This window comes from Bombus huntii, chromosome 9 (genome assembly GCF_024542735.1).
Source record: "Bombus huntii isolate Logan2020A chromosome 9, iyBomHunt1.1, whole genome shotgun sequence".
In the NCBI taxonomy this organism is placed as follows: Eukaryota; Metazoa; Arthropoda; class Insecta; order Hymenoptera; family Apidae; genus Bombus; species Bombus huntii.
In genome coordinates, this window is record NC_066246.1 from 7,464,642 (window position 1) to 7,486,979 (window position 22,338).

The window sequence follows — 22,338 nt, forward strand, 5'->3', positions numbered from 1 at the left end:
GCTATCTTGATATTACCGAAGTGGTATCTCGTTTATTATCAAAGTGATTGATGAGAACGTTAAGTAGAAATCCTAACAACGTTTGTTTGTGCTTGTTCGTTAGCTATAATCCTGGCTTAACGTGACTTTAAATTTTCATTATCAAGTAGCTAACGATAGAAGTTTCAGTGTACTTGCATGATTAACGAATGATTAACACGTTGAGACACATCGAAACCTGTTAGTTAAATAATAATTACGTTCCGTGGGAAACAATCGATTCGGCCGTGATTTGTATTATTCAAACTATCGGTTTGAGTTGTTTCGGAATATTAGAGACGCTGTTTCAACTTCACACCACGTATACTTCCTTAAACTATAATCAACTAAAATTTTGGCGACTTTAACGTCTACGTGATGTCTATATCAGACAAATATTAGATTTTGCAAATTAATATAGATAAAAGGACTTTTATTAGAATTTTAGTTATATGTTCGTTATAGATTTTCGCAGGAGCAAGTATTAAATTCTTCTAACTGTCGAAATTGCAGTCTTGTTGCAGTAGGGTCAAATAAATCGATACAGAATTGTCGAAAATCGGGTCATGGGTGAAACTATACTATAGCAGCTTTGTATTCTGCATGCATGCATTCATTATTTGAGAGGCATGGATGTTGTGGTCGGGAACGTGAAGAAGAGAAAGATTTCCGTCACGATTAACCCTCTCAAGAATTTATTAAATTAAAAAAATATATGTCAAGGAAGAGGAAAAATTTGCTCATTAATTAAATACTTTTATTTATGAGAAATGGGAAAGCTAATACCTTTTGATATACAATTTCTCATTAATACATATTTTTATCGTAAACGTGTTTGATTATTGTTTTCGTTCGCGTCAATAATACGATCTTACGATCGAAACAAATAACTCGCGTGAGAAGATCGTGCATCTCAAATCGAAACACGATTACATAGTATTCCTCGTTAGGATAACAAAGGACGTTATTTTCCAAATTTTCGTGACTCTTTATGCATACAGTAGGTGTAGTGTTCGGTTGGCTTGGAATCGTATTTAGCTCGATTGCATTGTAAACTGACATCGTAGTGCTTGTGCATTGATAGCTGTATTGAAGGGAGTTATGTAGATAATGCAAGCATGATTTCAAGATATACACGCGCTTTCGAGTGTTGAACGTGCATAATTGACCGAAAGGTGTAGTCTATTCGTGCTAGTTGCTCTTTTGTTAAGAATAGTGGACCGTGCAAAGTCTATAACACGGATGAAACTTGGCAGCTTTAAAAACTCTAGTACTTTATTTTGGCCTATTATTTGCTTAAAGACTGACAGAAATAAATATTTAGCATTTTTATTCTTATTTCTTGGATCGAGAATACGTATGTAAACACGCAACAGTGAAAAGCTATACAAAAGAATATTTGTATTAGTATCAATCGGTATATGGACGCACGATATACAGGATGTTTATAAATATTATGTAGAAATTGCTTGTAAGGTCAATTATAGATGTAAAGACAATGTGAAGAGTTGGTACACACAAATGAAGCTTAGCTTTCTAGTTATTCGGAATTTAATTTTGCGCTGGAGATGTTTATACGTATGCAGCCGCAACCTACTTTACGACAGCGTACACATTTGACCAACCGACAGGGAATGTTCAATGATGTACTACAATGTCATTCATCCAGCGAGATACTTCAATGAAGAATGTTTGAAATTCGTACACACAGACGACGTACTTCTATCAATTTCGATACGATTCACTGCACCGAAATTTTACAATAGTATAGCAGATATAGAGAATTCGAATAGAATTTGTATAGTTTTCATATAGATTCACATGATCGGAGAAGATAAATGACTGTACCACAGATGAACAGATAAAAAGTACAAACAACAATTCTAGATTTTTTAAATTTGCCTTAGTAGAAAATTTATTCATCAAACGAAATATTAATTTACTAAACATCAGCTTAACGAATAATTGATTCTTACATATATTTCTTATTCTGCTTTCGGTATTCTCTATATTGTATTAATACTTATAAAGATTCTAACACTTTCTTCGTCGTTTATGGATTTATAAAATAAAGCTTTCATTATATATTAAATACAAGATCATTAACATTTACTTCGTTCTTTATGAATTTATTAACAACTATCTTAAGGATCCTTATAGGATAGCATATCAATCTTTACATTCTGCGAGACAAATACACGTTACGTACAAGACTTCGTAAACTAATTATCAGTTTTACGATCTTTCAGATGCATTTCATTTCGTTTCCAAATATTGTTTCCGAACTATAGTGCCTACATTAAACAGGCAAAAAGTTAGGGGAACCATGCGAAAAGTATATGGGAAGAACGTGCATTTAATTCAATGAACTAACAACATATTTAAAATTCATTCAAGAAAACGAGAGTGTTGATAATATTAATATAGCCTTTGTTGAATTTTAATTAGGTTATTCTGCTATATACTTAAGTACGTAGCGATAGTGAAAAGAATCATCTTCTTTAAGCACTCCATGAGCCGCAATTATTTGAGAATCTGAACACTTTCCAAGATACGGCATTGTAACGTAAATTAATTTTATCCGGCGGTCAGTTTACGTAAAGTGAACATTATATGTATTTGCATGAGATTTCAGTAGCTTCGTTGTATTTTCCTTTCCTATTTTTTCTTATGTTCGCATTTCCTCCTTTTTTGAATATTAAAATTCTAGCTTGCGGTATTCGTTTTAATCCACAGTGATTTACACCGCATAAATATCATAACAATTTTATAAAAAATAATATATTATCTCTAGAAATTACAAATTATTCGATTACCCTAGTTGACGTAAAATTCTAAAATTCTAAAAGGAGAGTCTATGACTTATAATTTATTCTCTGTTACTGAGTGTCTACTCATACCCAACCAAATTCGCATATACTTAATAAATTCCAAACTTGATTTTCTCAAAAACCAAGTGTCATATGTACAAATTTTTGTGTTGTATTTTTGACTTGTTTCATCACTTACAATTAAAATCACCCTTTTGTAGATTGTATCATAGTTACTGAGACAACTTGTTGTTACTATTATAATGTTATTATTACGCAATGCGATGAATGTTTGTCGCAACATATTCACAGAACGCTGTCCCACATAGGAGCGAGCAATTGACAATGTTCTGAAATTTATTAAGTATTTATCAACTAATATAATATTAGTTCAAAGGTCGTGCAATACTGCTTCGTCGTAGTGAATTTAAATAATCTTTTTAATTACGTACCCATTCGTACAATACAATAAGTTGCAAATTTAATTGTTGTGACCTTAAAATCTGGAACTTTTACGTAAGAAAATTAAAACAATTCAAATGCCCGAAAAGGGAAAAAATAAAAATTCAGAGTATCTACATACGTAGAGCAAAGGCGAAGGATTTTGCGTAGAAAAGTAAACCGAAGTAAAGCAAAAACAAGCCATTTCACGTTTGAATTTTAGTTTCATCGTGCAGAACTAATCCAAAGCTACATTTGAACTCTAATTTTACCTCGTAAAATATTTTCCAACAGTCCTGTGCAAAGGGACGAGAGGTCATTAACGAAGATTTTTTTGGGCGATTTCCTGGTTTTCACATGCGTATACACAAACTGGCAGTATAACGAATGTAGACATACAGTCAACAATCCTCGCTCGATGTATGCATCCGATGAATTCGTAGAGCATATCAATTTGTAACGAGAACCAAATGTTCTCAAACTCACAATTAAACAATTTTTTTTCTACCACGTTAAAATTATATAAATTCCTTCGAAATAGGTGAAATATTTCTCATAGTCACATCCTGAAGATTCGAAAGTGACAAAGCATTTACACGTCGCAAACAGCGAAAAAGTCACGTTCATATCGTAAAGTTGGTCTGTATCGAGAATTTTAACGTACAGCAATTTTGCATAATTTACGCGCGATAAATTTTTCATAGATGCACGACCTCGAGTGTTCCTCAAGCTCTTGCAGGTTTTTGGAAGAAAAAGAAAAAAAGAAAAAAAAAAGGGAAGAAATCGACGGAGGTCTGACAAAAATTTCTTTCAAGATTCCCGCTTATATGATGAAATTGCTGGAAGGGTCAAATTGAGTTGTACGAGAAATCCAATTTTACGCGTGCTCTCATCTGAATACGATCGTTTTGTATTGTTTCTTCTTTCTTCTTTTCCTTTACTGTTCGCTGTTTTTTAAATCAGTTATGCAAATCAACGCAGGGGGATCGTTTGCATATAACGTTTTCACATCGATACGAAGCGTTTGCACGTTAAACTGGAATAGAGTGGTAATTTTGTCACCGATCTGATCTCGATAGGCGGATAGTGTTATACAAATTACAATTTGAACATTGACTTTCAAGCGTTTCGTGGATTTGCTGATGCTATTCGACCGTTGCTACTGAATTTGTAACTGTGAACCAAATTCTGGTAGCTCGGTGATTTGTCGATATCTTTTATTTTCTATGGAAATATGCGAATTAGAAATATGTGAAAAAAGAAGATTTCACTCCAATAGACTAGAAATATTGTAAATTACTACAATTCACACGCTGCAAGTTTATCCTCATCGATATGCTTAATTATCATAGGAATGCCAATTAAATCTTATCACTTTTCATAATCAATAATCAAGCATGTTAATAAATTGATAACAAAAGACAGTATATATGTGTATAGCTATTCCTATATACATCTCATTAAATGTATCGTATGCTGCGTATTTAATAAAATATAAGAGGAATTAGTTATTTGGTTTCGGTTCAATTTTTGTTGGATCATCCAATTGGATGAATAAAGAAACTATCTAAGCTTAACTTCCATAAAATATATGATTTGTCCACACCTCTCAGGCCGAAATTTAAAATAATATCAAAAGAAAAATTAAAAGTGTAAGGAATTTAATTAAATTTTATTAAAATTCCCCTTCTTATAATGAAATTTTTTTACTGAATATTTTGCTCACTTTCGAAGCGAATGAAAATGATTCTTCTTTTTATTTTAATAAATTTTCGATAAGTACTATTATACATGTATATTAGACATATGTATTATTACATACGATAATAAAAATTACACGCGTCGGCGTATCTGATTTAATAGTAAGTATTAAACAAATTTTCTGTCATTTGATTTTAATAAAATATTCTAGCTCGCATAACTTCATATGAAAATAAAATTATACTAAAATATATTTTATTTAACTTTTATTGCAGTAAAATATTCGAATAATATTTAATATATTTGACTGTTGAGTAAATGTTTCATTTGATAAAACAGTCGAATATTTGTATTGCAAGTAAAACATATGCATCAAGTTGTTTATGAAATAATATGAGCTCGAATATGAAACCGCAATTGTTGGAAACAGCAAATTCAAATAAAGGTGTACGTATCGTCACGAGGACAGACAAAGGATTCAGTTACGTTTAAAAATCAGATTTATTCGAATGAATTTCTCTTTGATGATTATTCCTCGTCAATTCTCCGTTATGTTTGGTTTCGCCATAAATAACAATACGATTTGTTTATGTCATGCGTTAATATATCATAAAATGTTATTAGTATATAATAAGTATTAGTTAGAAATTAATTAGAAAAAGCACTATTCTTAATTTAATTCACGCTCTAAAGTCAACATTTTATTTTGTCGAAAGTTGCTTCGTGACTACATTCATTTTTTTATTTTTAATCTCCTGTTTCATGTTGCATTAATGTATAAAAGCCGTCGATACTATCTATTCTTGTGTCAAAAATCCATTAGTCGATACATTTCAGAACATTCGTACGTTTTGAATTTCTATATACATTTCTACCCCCTCTTTTTTTACATTATGATTCTGGACAATTTACTTTATCCAACGATTTAAATTTACGTTTTTCGAGGAAGCTATGCTTATAAAGAACTGTTCTTATTTTCGAACATAAAGGAAGTTGGTGGAAAAAAAGATTTCCTTCCTCGTAGCATGGTCTCGGTACCTCATTCCTCGTACCCTGGTAGCCTCGCTTTACTATGCAGTATAAAACATCAACTTACCATTCTCGATTATCACCCTGCTGTCTTAAAGTGGCTTCTGTTTTGCAAGCATTACCCCGGATCCGAAGAAAAAAGTGAACCGTTACTTGAAAGCTTCTCTTCAAGTTGGTACACCTATACATGTAAATAATTCACGAAATTACATTCATGGCTGTATCTAGCCGCTTCAATTTTAGCTGCACGATATTTCGCAAAGTATACTCTAACCTTTTTATCTTTGCTGTTATATTTTTATCTACCGAACGAATAAAATTATCGTATCTTAATATACTATTAAATTCTCCAGATATTAAATATAGTAATCAATTATCATTGACTAAAATTATGTTTGATTAATAAGCTCTTTCTACAGAAATTTTATTTTCTATTTTTGATTCATTTTTCATATACATTCAGAATCCTGTACAAATTTATTATCCAACCTACGATTATCTTATATATTCAATAATTCAAACATTTGACCCTCATCGATCCTCCGTATAAATTTGACATGTTAAGATGAATCTACGAAAGCAAAATGTCTTGCAGATTGCTTCAGCATTTGTGAAAGACACGAACAATTTTATAGTTGAATGTATATTGGGGTTGGTCTGTTAACGTAGTGTCAGTTTGATAAATTTATTATAAAATAAATTAATTTAAAAATATGGAAGATAATAAAAGATAAAATAAAGGAATAATGTAGTCTGTCTATGTAATTTCATCTCGTTTAATGTATTAAGAAGAATAATTATCGAATTGACAATCAGAATTCTCAACGATATTAGTTTATTAGTCAGTACAATCAGAGCATAATATTAAAATGAGAAATAAACTATACCTATATCAAAAGGAAAGCAAATTTCCATCTTCAAATAATAACAAGGATGTCTTGCATATGAATTGGTCAATTTCCATAATACGACTCGTTTCTATTTAATTCTCAATACGAAAGGGTCAAGCGAAGGCTGTTTAGCATGTTACAATATCGATCTAAATCAAGGGGCTAACGAGTGTTTGATAAAAAAAAAAAGTAAAGTTATAAATGTTGCTTGAAAATATTTAAAAGCAATTCGACATGTACTTGTCATTTTTAAGAAAAACGAATATTGCACGGTTTGCACTTGATATTCTGTGAGAGTTTATGCACGCAGTTTCTAAACAATTCCTTTAAGATGCGAGTATTGATAAAACGTCAATTTGTATAAGAACGTCATGAACAGAAAAGAACTGTGATAGAAAAGATATTCGATGCACACATACAATACATGATATACGGTTAGAGTGTGTTTAGTGTACGATAAACGAATCCAGCATGTAGTAAAGTAGAACGAAATCGAGAAAGGTCAATTGAACGACCTGGAACATTTAACATCCCCTTCGATAATATTTCCTTCCTTTCTTACAACAACTGGATTTAGAAAAATTTAATCTCTCTCTTATATCGTTGTATTATCGATGTTCTATTATCTATATATACTGTATATTACATATATGTATTTAGTACATTACGATGGAATAAAGAAAGGAGATATAAAGCATCGATTACAAAAATTCTGCAGATTACTATCCAAACGATATATTTAAAAAATAATTATTTGAGTAATATACGTTATCTTTTTGAGATTATTTGTTATTTCGTTTGAATAATTTAATTAACTCAAATACGAAGTTATCTGAGAACGATTCATTTGAATTTCACACGGAATAAAGTTACTTTCTCTATGTTATCCATGTCTTCTATGTTACTATGTTACTATGTTTAATGCGATATTTCAATGACTCATTCGATGTTAAAAATGCACTTTAACTCTATCCTATCATTTCGCAGAAAATGCAGTGAAACTTACTAATCCAATCTTGTTAAAATCACATTGTGAGACATATTCTGGGAAGAAATTCTCTGACTCGATATCCCGCGTGAAGAAAGTCAATTCGAGATATGTTGCAGTAAGCGTCAATGCGCGAGTACGAACTATGCGGAATTATACATCATTAAACCGAACATCTCTGACTAAACAGAGCCAATCGCTTGGATGGAAGAGAATCGCAACGGTTGCAACAGGAGCCCTTCGCCGGCGGGAGCTACACTAGAAATCGCTTTGCGTCTTCCAACTGGAAAATGCTGAGCCGGTAAAGGAGCCACCCACTGTGTAACATTGAACAGGAAATTCGTAACAGCCTCGGGATGTCGCGCATGCAGAACACATGGTATATACGATAAATATGTACTCGTGTTTTGTCAAGTAAAAGCTATCTTTTCAAATATTACCAGGCTGAAGAGTCGACGGTTTCACGGTTTCCTGAAATGCGAATATCTCGGCCGTGGGCATCGTATTCGAGTGGAAATCCGCTGCTTTTGAAGCAACGTTTTGAAGGATGCGCGAGTCAAATAGGTAACCACCGCGAAACGTCTAATTCATTCTCAAACGTCCGCAGATGATTTCACATCTGACGCTGCTCCATCTCGCGTTATTTTGGAGCAATTCGAATTCGCTCTCGCAATCTTCGCACGTGACACGATTTTTCAATGCGTAGCTTGCTCTTCTCGATGTACCAATCGTTGCATTTGAGGAATCTCTGGATTAGTTGGTATATAAGTGGTACTTTTTGTACAGTATATTGTTTTTTTTTTACCGACTAAGAAGAGTAGAGAAGATATAAACTGGAAAAATATTTCCAAATTGCGGTTTATATCATAGTACCAGTTTTAGTTTGATATTCTTCCTTTGCGGTATATATATATACCAGATAGTGTATACAATATATGTACGTATGGGAAAATAAATGGAAAAATAATATTGTAGATCGATAAAAATCTCATATAGACCAGCCACGGTAAAGTCGTACAGTGTGCCAGACGTGCTTCGCCTTTAAAATCGAATAATACTATTATTATAGATTTGGACAGGTTTACGAAGTCTTAGATAAAACAAAACCTAACATGTAAATATTCTGTATAACATTACTGATTTATTTATTAATTTTCTACTCACTTTTAAATAGGGATGATAGAGATAGCGTAATAGGTATCAGTGGAACTCCATTTGTGTGAACTCGTCGAAGAACAAACAGTTCGTGGAACTGGAGTTCATACATATAATAATAGGAGTTCACCGATTCTCCCTGCTATCTATGATTTCTCATTCAAATAATAGGAATTCGTGTTCAGATAAGTGGATTCAATTGGCAGGAGTTTAGTTAATCGGACACTAACTAAAATTTCGTACTAATGAATAGAATTCAGATACACGGTGTTCTACCGTAATCGATAATAACGATACAAGACAATCGGTGATCTTAATATCTGTAATCGTGTTTCTTTAATACGAAAATGTTTTATGAAATTAAGAGCCTGATTGCACGAATGCAAAAACTGATATCTCTAAGAGATGAGAGAAAAGACTCTAATCACAAATATATTGACCCAGAAGATATTAGTGGGAAGAAAGTTTGTTCTGATTCCTGTACCTTCGATTATTCGATGATCCGTATTTACGTGTTTGTATAATCAATCAAATGACGAATGATTAATTAGTCGCATAATGCGAAGAGCTGAATTGCGTGATTGAAAGAGTCATATTTGCACGCGAATCTATCTGTATGCATAGTAAATGGTGGGAAAATGTGCCATTAATACCATCTGCGATAGTATTTCGTAATTCTTATGATAATATTTCATATCATTTACATGAAACAATTACCGAAGTCCTGAACAAAATGAAATTAAGCTCATTCTATCTCATGATGAATATCTTCCATTTAATGTCCATCAGGATTCGTAATTATCGTGTAACCGTCATTTTCTATAACATTTTCACTTTAGAGAAACTTTTAATTACAACTACTATTAATTTAGGACCGCGTCACGGTTCTTGCAATTTATTTTTAAACTAAAAAAACATTCGTTTTTATTCAAAACATTTTGCCTTATTGCGAAAATTAATGAAGAAATAAATACTCGTTCAAACCACAACGATCGAAGTTAATGAAACTGGCTGCTTTAAAGAAACAAATTAATAAAATTACAAAACCACGAACGCTCTTACCAATTAACAAAATAAATATCAGTTCGAAACATTGGATAGTAAATTTTGAGAATCGACGTAGACTGTAGGAGCTGAGGATTTCAGGTTTCACAGGAAATTTCACGTCATTGCCAAACTTCTATTCATGCTTGGGCATTAAGGGGAGTATCGTTCGTTCGTTCTCTAAAGAAGAGCAGGCCAAAGGTACAATGTAAGAGAGGTGGAGTTATTTTCAGAAAACGTTGGTAGTTTCAATCAGCATCATTTGAAGCGGAAGGCATTAGACTCCCTCTCATAGACTGCTAAGGAACGAGACGCAGAAATGGAGACAAACAATAGCATTTCATAGAGTTTACGTAACATGTTGGATGCATTTCAAGTCTGCATTCGAATTCAGAAGCATTTCTATTCACCTTCGACATTTATCTATGTCAATATAGAAAATAACAATTTCGGGGATATATTTGCCAGGAAACTCTGAAAATAAATATGTATATTCAACCTTGTTTTTCAAGGTTCAGACGGTATTAATTGTACCAGAGCCATTTCTGATAGATGCCAGTTTAATTCATGTTATTTTACTATTTTATTAGTTTAATTTTGTTATTCCACTACTTCGGAACACGAGTTCACTCTTACGCCTGAATGCATGGCAGCGTAAACGAGAAATAACATTTGATGAAATACGTTGAATAAATTCAGGCATAATCTAAGAATCTCATCTTTAGAAAAATATACATCCACTAAATATTAAAGTTAATAATTCTGGTAAATTCAATACGTTCTATTATATCGCTTTAGCTGATCCTCTCGACACGCGATTGCTTTAGATATACAATAGACTATACTTGTCATTTCATGATACACTCGCTGTCACTTCCAGGTCGAACACTCCCGTCGATCATGTCACGTGGTGCAATTTCGTCTCGTTTTGAACAAGTTTACATTCCGTTAACTTTACACTACGGAGATGAAGAACAAAAGCGGAAGATATCGACAGCAGAAAATTGTTTTAAAGAATAAACGCAAAAAACGAATGGCAAAATATTTACACGCTTCTACCATTCTACGTCATGTATATATTTTTAAAATTTCAAAGAAATTCTTGACCCGCTTATGTAAGTGATACTTTAAAAGATTAATGGAATTAATAGGAATAAAAAGATATTTTTTGGCAAGCTCCTTACGATTAATATTAAGTTTAGTTTCCATAGCTGAATTCTTGCTTCATTGTTCATTAAAATGTCTCACTTACAATATAACGTAATTCATATGATAGTAATTTAAATTTATAGCGTTTAATATCAATTATTATTAACCATTTCCGATAATAGAAATTAATAGGTTCGTTGATCACTGCATTGTTTCACATTTAGTCATATAATTTCGCTAGGATTATATTGTTTCACAAAATATCTCATTTTAGGTATCCCCAAATATTGAACCATTATATAGATGTCCGTAATTACGTATCTATCTATTGTAGCTGAAAATTCACAATTGTATATGTATGTAGGAATCTTTATACTAGATCTAACTGTAATTTAAGATTTTCGCTGACGCGTGTATTCATACGTTGTCATACATTCGAACTTCTTTCTTTGCTATCACAAAAATATCAGAAACTACAATAATTTCAAAATCAAATTAAACGATATATACATATTTTCTTGTATGATATATAATATATAATATAACATGTATATATGAAAATGTAAATGGAATAAAACAATATTGCAGATCGGTACAAATATCATATAGGCCGGCCACAGTAGAATCGACCAGTCTTTGTCAGACGTGCTTCGATTTTAAACCGAATATTGCCATTATTATAAATTTCCTATTGTACTTATGTCACAATCCAAATTAACGATAAATATGAAAATAACATTAAATTACTTAAATTAATTCAATGCAAAATTTATGCGTTTTTGCAACAGAGAAATAATTTTTTGGATTTTTCTGATATATGCGTCGTTTACCATTTAAAACTGTAAAGAATCACGCGTCTCGCAATATTATTATTGTACTATTCACTTTATAACAAAAATTATACGTAGACAGAAGAAGAAGTCATATTTGAGTTGGACAAATTAAAAGTAAAGCAGAATGTGGAAACAAGTCCTTTGTCAAACAAACTCCTGTAGGTTTAATTTATTTCAATTTGCTAGTGCAAGGTGAGTGCGTTGCGTAATTAAGCTCGTAATGCACAGTAACGCGGAACCACGTGCTCTCTCTCCGATTAATTTCTTCATTAATTTAACACGAGAATGCGTAGCAAATTAAGGAGATCTTGATTTTTTTCGTAGAAGCTTTACACAGCGGTCTAAGAGAAATCATGTGCTTTAAATAACGCGTTTAATTCGTTTCTATTTCCTTATTACTATTTCTCTCGTACTGAAAGAATTCAGAGTTTTTAATAGAATTTAATGAAAGAAATCGATAGGTTAAACGTTTGGTATCGAAATGTCAAACTTTGGTATAACATCAATTTCTCAACGCACACGTAGTATTCTTTATTATCTTTTGCTATGATGGTTTTTCTCAAACAATTTACTTTCAATGTGAAGACCATACAGGAAGAATACAAGTTATAGTCATTCACATGTGTGAAGCATGACGTATATGTTATGTATGTATATATTCATATGTTCTTGTCATGTTCTATATCATCAAACTTATATAGAAACATTTTCCAGCTGTTGTGGCTGTGATTCAACTACTTACGTTTATTAAGTATTACTATAAGAAGACATACACGTGAAGAAAATTACATTATATAGCAGAAAATATCGACGTTTAGCATTTATATCGATCAAAAAGTGTACAAGGAAAGAATACGATAAATCAAATTTTCTACGGGAGAACGAGTTTAGCACATTTGAAGATATTAAGATATGATTTGTCTAAATTAAAAAATTCAGCTGGATCGAAAGAGGTTTTCACATTTGTAATTATTTTATATTTTTAGACATTAAAGTAGAATTAATAAAAATGCATTTATCATGTCTTTTCTGTGATTTTAAGGTAGAAATTTTGAAACACGGAAAGGGATCAATAATTTCTCTAATTTTATTTTTTGGCTTATCCTCTCGCTGAATCTCATATCCTTTTATAACTATATCGAAGAAGATAGTTGCCAAGCTATTGGCATTGTGTTATCACGTCGTAAAATTCTAGGAAAGGTAGGAAAGTTAGAGAGTGGAAATAAGATCTTGAATTGTAAGTATTCTCAATCAACGTAGATTTAGAAACTCGTGCGAGATAAGTTGCAGCTGTTGAAAGTGTTCGACGTTCTATTGATCAAACTTTGGTAACATAGGTACTTCCGAAATCTAATTTATCAAGTATTTAATTATCATCTATTTCTGCTGGCCTACAATTGAACTCGACTAAAGCTTGACGTATATTGCTTGATATATTTCACAGTACGTATTTTAGGAAACTGTTATACAATCGTATTAATAAATATTTGATAAATGTTTAACATATCGACTGATTTAATAAACAGTTAACATATCGATTCGATAAACAATTTGAATCAAGAAGTGTATACTATCTAGTGATATATTTAATATCATCATAATGAGTAAACGAATTAAGAAATCGATAAGTTTCTAGACACGTGTTTGTATTGCAAACAAATATTGTAATTATGTAATTACACCCTTGACCTATCAGCGACAATTTTCTTCTCATCGATAAACTGAACTGTGTGAAAAACTAGGACACCAAAATTAGTCGTTGCTTTGCTCGACTAAATTATCCACCGATTTCTTCTTTCCCGATTTAAATACGGTAATATTCAATAAAAGGATTCTATTTGTACTTCCAAAGTGGTTATGTTTTGCTCTGACGTCTTTGCTCCGTGATCAAGTATTCATGCGCCTGTAACTTAAACGGTAGAGTTACAATTGGGAAGAGATTGTTGGACACAAACCCAATTGCAAGAAATATTCAGTCAGAAATATTTTTTCGGAACTAACTCGTGAATAATATAACATCGTCGAAATCCAACCAGTTAACCAAAGATGGCTCGTTACAAGAATATTTCGAACACGAATATTCTTTCGAAATCGACTGATCAGAGATATTACAATAACAATACGTGTATTTTTTTATTAGTTATATAATTAATCTTCTATAATATGCTGATATTTCTTCTTTTACTTTTAACGTCTTCCATTACATTCAGAGTATATTGCATGTTTCATACTTGAATGAAGACGTTGAAAATGACAGGATTACTACCATGACCGTGTTCGGGAAGATATCTCTCCGGTTAACAGATTCAATTTATTATCAATAAATCGTGTTCTACTGATTGACGCAATCGTCGTTTTCGCTCTGATAATCGGTTTGTCCGGGACGCCGCCGCATATCTGGTGGAACATAAATCGCATTCCTAATGACCAGGCCCGTATCGCTAATGCTGCTTCACGTGCATCATCCTTTTAAATCTTCCTCGCGATGCAGTTAACAACGGCAATTTATTATCATCGTCGTGATCGTTACGCTTTAAGTTTATGAGAGCAACAACGCGCCGTGATAATTTTCCCCGAATATTTGTGAAATATACGCTTGATAACGTATTTCAAGAGTAACGTGCAACAATATTACACTTTTATCCGAAATGTAGAAAACTGCAACTAATTTGCACTGAAATGTAAAGTTCAAATTACACGTACGTGTTGATAAGGAAAACGTTTTAAAAATAGAGAATCGTGCTTCGATGTTGAATCACACGCGAACTAAGACTATTTTTAATGATTTGAATAATAATTTCAGAGTCGCCGAAAGTTTTGATGAACTCATGGCGTTACCTTAAAATATCGATTATTATAGTCTGCATTCGTCCGAAACAAATTTTCTGTATCTGATTTATTTATTTTATTTACTTTGACGAAGAAACATTTCCACAACACCGAATGATGACAAACCTATGATATTAATGTAACATATCGGCTGTAGTAATATCCATTCGCGTAAAATAAATCTCGTTTATCTGAGTTAACGGTTGCTTGATTTTCGTGTATTTTCTATTTATACACGTGTAACACACTAAAACATAATACACGAACGAATTTTATAATATATATGAATAAATTTTCAACATAAAACGTTGCAGATAAAACTGTAGTGAATTTTGGGTCACTAAAGCAGAGTAAGACATCATTAAAGTTTATGTATCATAATATTAGAATGTGTCACTACATTAAGGAAGTATGTGCATCTTTAAATGCGAACATGTTCATTTTGTGCGTATTATAAGGAGGTTTTAAATATCTTATCTTCTGAAATATTCAATGTCCTCGGTAACTGATCCCAAACGTTTCGTGTCTCTGAAAATTTCTTCCCAAGACTTCCTTGGAAATTCGTTTCTTTCTAGCAGGACATGGAACATTCCAATCACGTCGCTGGTCTTTTAATTATGCAACAAAGGAAACAGTTGCCACACAGAAGCTACGTTTTCCTTGGCAAAATGACTAGTGGATATTTACATCAAATTTTACGACAGTCTAGGATGATGTTAATTACCAGCGAGACTGACCTAAACTGAAACGTTCTAAAAACTTTGCGAGCTTTAAAGTTCTCCATAAAACCTCTCTGAAAAAGGGCATTGTCCTCTCGCAAAACATCATCGTATATCATCAAGTATGTACATGTTTTCGATAGAATTTTTTATCTTACAAAAACATATTTTACACGCGCTTTCTAAGTTTCGAACTATTACTCATCATAAAACATCCAGTTTCATAGAAAGAAAGATAGATGATAAAACACGTTTACCTCACGATATTTACACCAGCTACATAAACTAGCGGCGAACATTTCTCGTCAAACTATGAAAAAGTACATTATATAGGCAAATAAATTGCACAGAAGAAACGATAAATTATTTTCCGTTCAGACAAGCTTCCAATCGATGGACGCGGCAATTAGTTGCGGAGTCGTTTTGTTTCTCAACTTCGATAGAACTTGTACCAAGAATTTCGGTACAGGGAACGGAAATACTTCGTGTTACGAGAGATTAGTCCGCAGTAATTCGATTGTCGTTTATTTACGTCCACTTAAGACCACGTGCTTAAAATCACCGTGAAACGCTTTCAAGAATCAACCGGTAATTTGCTCGCAACCATAAAAGGACATGAAATAGTAAAGACGAGGTCTGTAGTTTACGATTTTCTGATTGAATTTTTAAGAAACGATAGAAAAATGATTCGTTCCATTGGTCGACTGTAACGTGCGAGCTTGGATCATTCGAACGTATCGATAATTTTTCAATTTATCTTAATCTATGTATGTTCAAGTAGTTATTTCAAAAAAAACTCTACACCTTTCCTTTTGTATACCTGTGACCTGGACATCGCTGTTACGAAGAAAAAAGAATTTAGTGAAGCAAAATATTTACGAACAAGGAGAGCACAACAAAACATATTACTGTGCTCTTGAATATAAATTTTGTTTTGGGTTACAGATAGATTTCTATTGCTGTTTCTTGTAACCTTCAGCTAGAGCTACATACCAAGGTTAACTTTTTTGGTAATATCCTTTGCTATAAATGTACGAACGTGCTCACTATCATATTCTATTGTATTGTAACACTGAAAGAGTGAGGATCTGGATCAGCATACACTATACTTGTAATTATACCTGTACTTACTTCAATATATTTTTCTATTGCAAATTCATCCACTCGTTCCTCTATCAGTGAGCCTCAAGAATGTATAATTAATGCATGTATGGTTGCAAATAAGTTTAGTGTAAATTACGAACGTTCGAGTTTCATTTCGTGTTTTCTTATACATAATTTATCTTCCGTTGCATACGAAAGCATATGACTACATGGGAAGAAAACTATGTACATGCAAAGAACACGATAAGTCAAGGAAGCAATTTGAATGTACACTACGTTGCTTGTTAATCCTGTGTTATTATAAATTAAGTTATGCGTGAATTATAAACAGTTCATTCCATATATGGAAACGTTATTAACTTACAATTTTCAAAATTTTGACAACAAATTTATTTTCTATCTACAATATTTAATGAGTAGCATTAGGAGAAGCGATTAAGGTTTAAGACGGTAGCGGGTTTTAAAAGCCAGATTTCCTCAAGATTGACGCAATAAAGAGAAACAAGCTGCTTCATTTTAAACAGCAGCATCGACTGTGCTCGCGTTTTAATGTGTCTCTAGAAAGATACATACCGTGTTTATTTCAAGGAGCGTGAAACAGTACAAAGCAAGATTGCATTGTGAGTTACTGAACTCAGACGAAACCTTAAATATTTTCTTAAGAAAGTTAGAGTCTTTCACGCGTGAAAATTGGATACGCCGACATTCTGAAGGAAACAAAATCGTTCTCTTCTCATTCTGAGTAATTTTATATGCAATGAAAATCTTTCAATGCGTCTTTCAGTAACGATAGGAATTCTTATGTTTGTGACATGCGTTCTTAATCGAATTAACGTCTTAATTGAATAATAAAGTGAACACTTGGTATGCTATTACCTGTTTCAACCAGTACACAGTAAGAAGCATTAAAAGCAACAAAGCATGAAATAAAAACACGGCGAAAGGGTAATTTTATGCGAAGCCGGATTATGTTAAACTAATCCGTCGCAATGTAATCAAAGGGAAGCGAGATAAAAGAAACGCGCAATTCGTCCGACTAGGGTTGATGCGATTCGCTAATTTTACGCAATGAGAAGCTCGTATATTTCGTTCTCATCCTGTGTAATAAATGAAGGCTTCGAGCCAGCTATGTCACAAATTAGAATGGACTGACTAAAGACCCATAATTATCACTTATCATCGTAGGTTGTTAATTCTCACTGTGAGATAACGATTTTTATATGAAATCCCAACGAAGCTAATTAATTTGTACACGATGTATTCATTTTTTTTCGTTTATTTATCTACTTTTTTCTTCGAACACGTTTGTATTAAAAAAAAAAGATGCTTGTGGTTCTCTTATTGATATAATTTCGCACAAAGGAATATTTTTGGATGTCTAATGATATACAAATTTACAGAAGAAAAAGAAAGAAAGAAAAAATTAGAAGGGTTCACTTTTGATCCATCTTAGTACATCTTTAATATACACGATTTTATATTTTCCAGTAAAAAAGATAGACCATGATACACATGGTACATATTTATTACATTCACACCTTTGTAATAACAATGTCTTGTTTGTATTTTTATTTATATACTGTACATTATTGTTTTATAAATTCTTTCTATTGTTTCTAATAAAAAAAAAATTGAAGGTATTCTTTGATACTTGAAATAGTCGCTGATGCATTATTATGCATATGCATAAAAACGCTTTCTTTTACGGAAGTTAATCTAAAATACCGAGAACCTAAGAAATGAAATAATAGTGAAACTTATGTTTATTCATCTTGTGCTCCCAGGCGTCCTATAATGAACATCTAAATATAAAAATATACATATTTATCCCATACACCGCTACGTGACGCGTGATCTTACTTTGTCTAAGCTGAAAATATTTTTAATGTGCATGCAGACGAGGCTATATGACAAAATACTTTCATTTCATTAGTACTGTGTATTTTTTGTTTATCGATTATGTTGTATGAAACGACAGATAGTTTGAAGGTTTGTTCCTTCAACATAGAAAGTTTTAGTAAGTCTACGTAAATTTACGTAAGATCATCGTCAAACGCATACGATATACTAACAAATTCTCTGGAATAAAAAGTGTAGTAACAATACGAAATTTTTACTTATTAATTGTATGCATTCTGTGTATCTTTGAATAATCAAATTTCGCATAAATACAAGACGATCCGTAATTCGCTGATATTTCTAATTATTAATAATATCTCTCTACTTCTATTTTTCCAGTTTTCACAGGGGTAACAAATATTTTCACTATCACACACAAAAGACTATTAATTAAAACTCCTCTCAACTACTATAAAACGTGAAAACTTTAATTAACTGCCAGAAATAAAGAAATACCACATAACTAGATTTTAACAAACACGCGGGAGAAAAGAAGAAATTGCACTTGTCCGAGTGAACGGGCGACCAGCTGCCGATACAATCTTCATTCGTGGAATATCGAAAGTATTAGACAGTCAAAGGATAGAAACGGGCCACTGTAGATGTTTCAAAGGCTTTTCTTCTCCTATTGAGAAATCGTTCGGTTGAAATCGACGATGCAGAAAGTAGTCAGCGCGCGTCCTATTCGCGTGGCTGTTTCGCGACCTGCCAACCGTTCCGTCGCCAATATCGATAGACTATTTCCTGTGTAGCTTTTCTACCGGAGATATCACGCCGAATGAATCCGTGTCATCATCGAAATACAATAAACATCGGCTTACCGCACTTCTAATGTCAATAAGGGAAATTCGCTCGACACACCCCCGAGTCAACGAGACTCTCAAGTCAAATAGCTTCACTGAACAAGCTTCGAGTGTGCCAGTCTAATTACTACATTTGATCCAGACTCGGTCCGCGTGATAATGGTAATTGTAATTAGAAAGTTGTAATTGTCGACTGCTTTGACGAAATTGTTGCCTACGAATGTACGGAGCATATGGGATTGTTCATTGAAACGCATTGTTTTATTTCAAATGTTTGTAGATTCGTCCTTTTGTCGTGTAATATTTAAAAACGAGTCTGTGTATCATCTCAGTTATACATATTAAAATTGAAATTGATTTAGTTAAATTTTTTAGTTAAAATACAATTTGATATCGGAAATTGTTTTTAAACCTTCTTTTTCTATCAGGTATATTGAAACTAAATTTTTTACAAGGCTTTAAATTTACAACAGAACACTCTGATTCTGTTACATTTTATTATTCTAGCATTCGAATAATACAACATCTAAGCAAATATAGATAGACTTGTATTTAAAAAAAACCTGTATTAAATCTTTACTATTCTTTTTGCGTTCTCTCTTCTCTGCTGTATGTTGTGTAGAATTGTAAAAATTGTTCAGCGAAATGAATACAGCGGATTAAATAAATGATAGGAATTGCAATGTCTCGAAATAAAATACGTGGTCGAATAAATTTGCAATAGGGTAGCTAGTAATTTGCGATTTGCACCCTCCACTTTGTGTCGTTGCCACGAACGCCGTTGCACCATATAATCCAACCAGTACACGTACAACAACTTATGTAGTTCCATTGTACGTCATCTTAATTGGTCACCTCAACTGTTCTCTGTTCACTCGTCGAATCTCGCTTTCGCCTACTCGAATTTGGATTCATACGCTGTACACGACTTATGTATACTCTGAACAGAATATAATGTAGTTCTGTACTAAATATTCTACTTTACTCAACCTGACACAGCTCTCGTATAAGCTATTACGAGTTTCCTTTTACGAGCTGACTTTAAACACTGGCGACAAATATTATTGTAATAAATTGATATTGATAAACAATTTTCCCAAATGATAGAATATTTCGAAGATGACATTAATTTGCATGTTAAAATTGTTCGCTTGTTTGTAATACTTTTTTATTTGGAAAAGCAGTTTATTGCCATGTAACTGCAATATATGTATGTAAAACACACAAACAAACGAGAAACCAATTATTTTCAAAACGTCACGAATTATTTATTTTATTCGTTATATAACGCGTGTTATAATATAGAAAAAGCGATAGCTACAAATGATCAAATCAAACAGCACGAGAAGATAATAAAATAAAATATAGTTTATTCGTGAGTGTTCCATTTATTTGTACATGCGTAGGACCCTTTCGCTCAATTGAACTAACACTATTAGCGATATTTTATACGCCGAAAATTCCAGCGTATAAGTTGCTAATGTTAATAAATTTTCTTGCATAGTAGTAGCGATTTTGTCAAAGAAACAAGTGAAATTTTATAAGTCGATTTTACGAATTAAAACATGAACTTTTTCCACGTTTTGATGTCTAGAATCAACGTTATAAATACTCTGGATCACCCTATAGATATTGTCGAATGATAGTAGAAATATAGAAGAAAATTTGTCAGCTTATTCATTGCATTGTACGCAGATATCAATGTATTTCCAACGTAGAACTAAATTGTTTGCAATTTAAAAAATAAGTTTTTGTGCATGAACCTTTCTCATTCCTTTGATGCTTAGAATAACATCGTGTGTAAATATCGCCCGCTAATAATTAATTATATAAATAATTAAAAAATAAAGTCTCTTAAAGAGAAATAATATCCTCGAGTTTTCATTGCAACAATTTCATTTATATCAATGAACAAAGTTAACAAAATCATCACCCCTAATTGAAGCTTTATTTCATTGAAATATTTCAAATGTAACTTTCGAGTACCAGCATAACAATTAACTTCTGTTATTAATTAATTGCATATTATAAACTTTGAAGACGTTTATTCCTGTTAGCATCGTTCCCGTCAACGTTTATATAGCATTAGGCCCTGTTTTCCAAAAATAAATCTTCCACTCAAAAAATATTGCCACTGTATTAAATATAGCCACTATAAATCTTCGAAATCGTTTGACGCGTCTATCGGGCTAGTAGCAGCGATGATTAAACGCTTGCCGATTCTTCCAATTGAATCATAACCAATTTTCGCCATTTCCTCGAATAGATTTTCGCCAGCAGAAGCGAACGACATGCTGCAGTTGTACGCGTGCCCGGTCAAAAATGTTTGTTCTCCCAAAACAGTGACGATCGAACTTCTATATGGCCCGAGTGAAACATTACCGACATCGTCGCTACGTAGAAATATATACGGTTTCTGTGGGAGCATTAGAGCTAGTAAACTACCCGCAACGAGCAATAACTTTCCTCGACCACGCGTAATGGCCATAAAAACCGGCGCTGTTCCACCACGAATGAGATTTGCAAAATAATTCGCATGGATCTTAACCGCTAAAAGCTACAATGTTCTCGACTATCGTTCTTCGTAAAGTTTTGTCACGATGTGCCAAAAACTGTACTCAGAACGCGGGATACTTTTGTAGCGTGTGAAATAAACAGACGTATGTAGACGTATGACGTATGTATGTATGAAGGCTTGGCACGATGTTCTTGAAGGCGAACGAAGATTAATTATTGCATAAAATTATTTATCATGTACGAAATCCATGAAGGGAGTACACAACGGATGGCAGGACGTTCTTAAATTTGAATGAAGATTAATTATTGTATAATCACTTACACATTTCTGCTCATACGTATCAGAACACGTAACACAGCTCATACGTAACATGTGATTTAGTTTTACAGACAAAAGATTAATTGGTCA

At 32.6% G+C, this 22,338-nt stretch overlaps 1 protein-coding gene across 3 annotated transcripts in view; it reads right to left on the reverse strand.

Moving 5' to 3' along the window:
* The window catches only part of LOC126869234 (tyramine receptor 1-like), a 102,518-nt gene that overhangs the window by 46,270 nt on the left and 33,910 nt on the right, over positions 1-22,338 (reverse strand). The window contains exon 2 of one of the 3 annotated variants that reach the window (XM_050625497.1): positions 6,067-6,180. The exons of 1 other annotated variant lie outside the window; for it this stretch is intronic. The gene's annotated coding sequence lies outside the window, so the exon portion shown is untranslated. Of the gene's footprint in view, positions 1-3,541; positions 3,616-6,066; positions 6,181-22,338 lie in introns of those variants that run through there. One more of the 3 variants, XM_050625498.1, reaches the window with a different exon arrangement.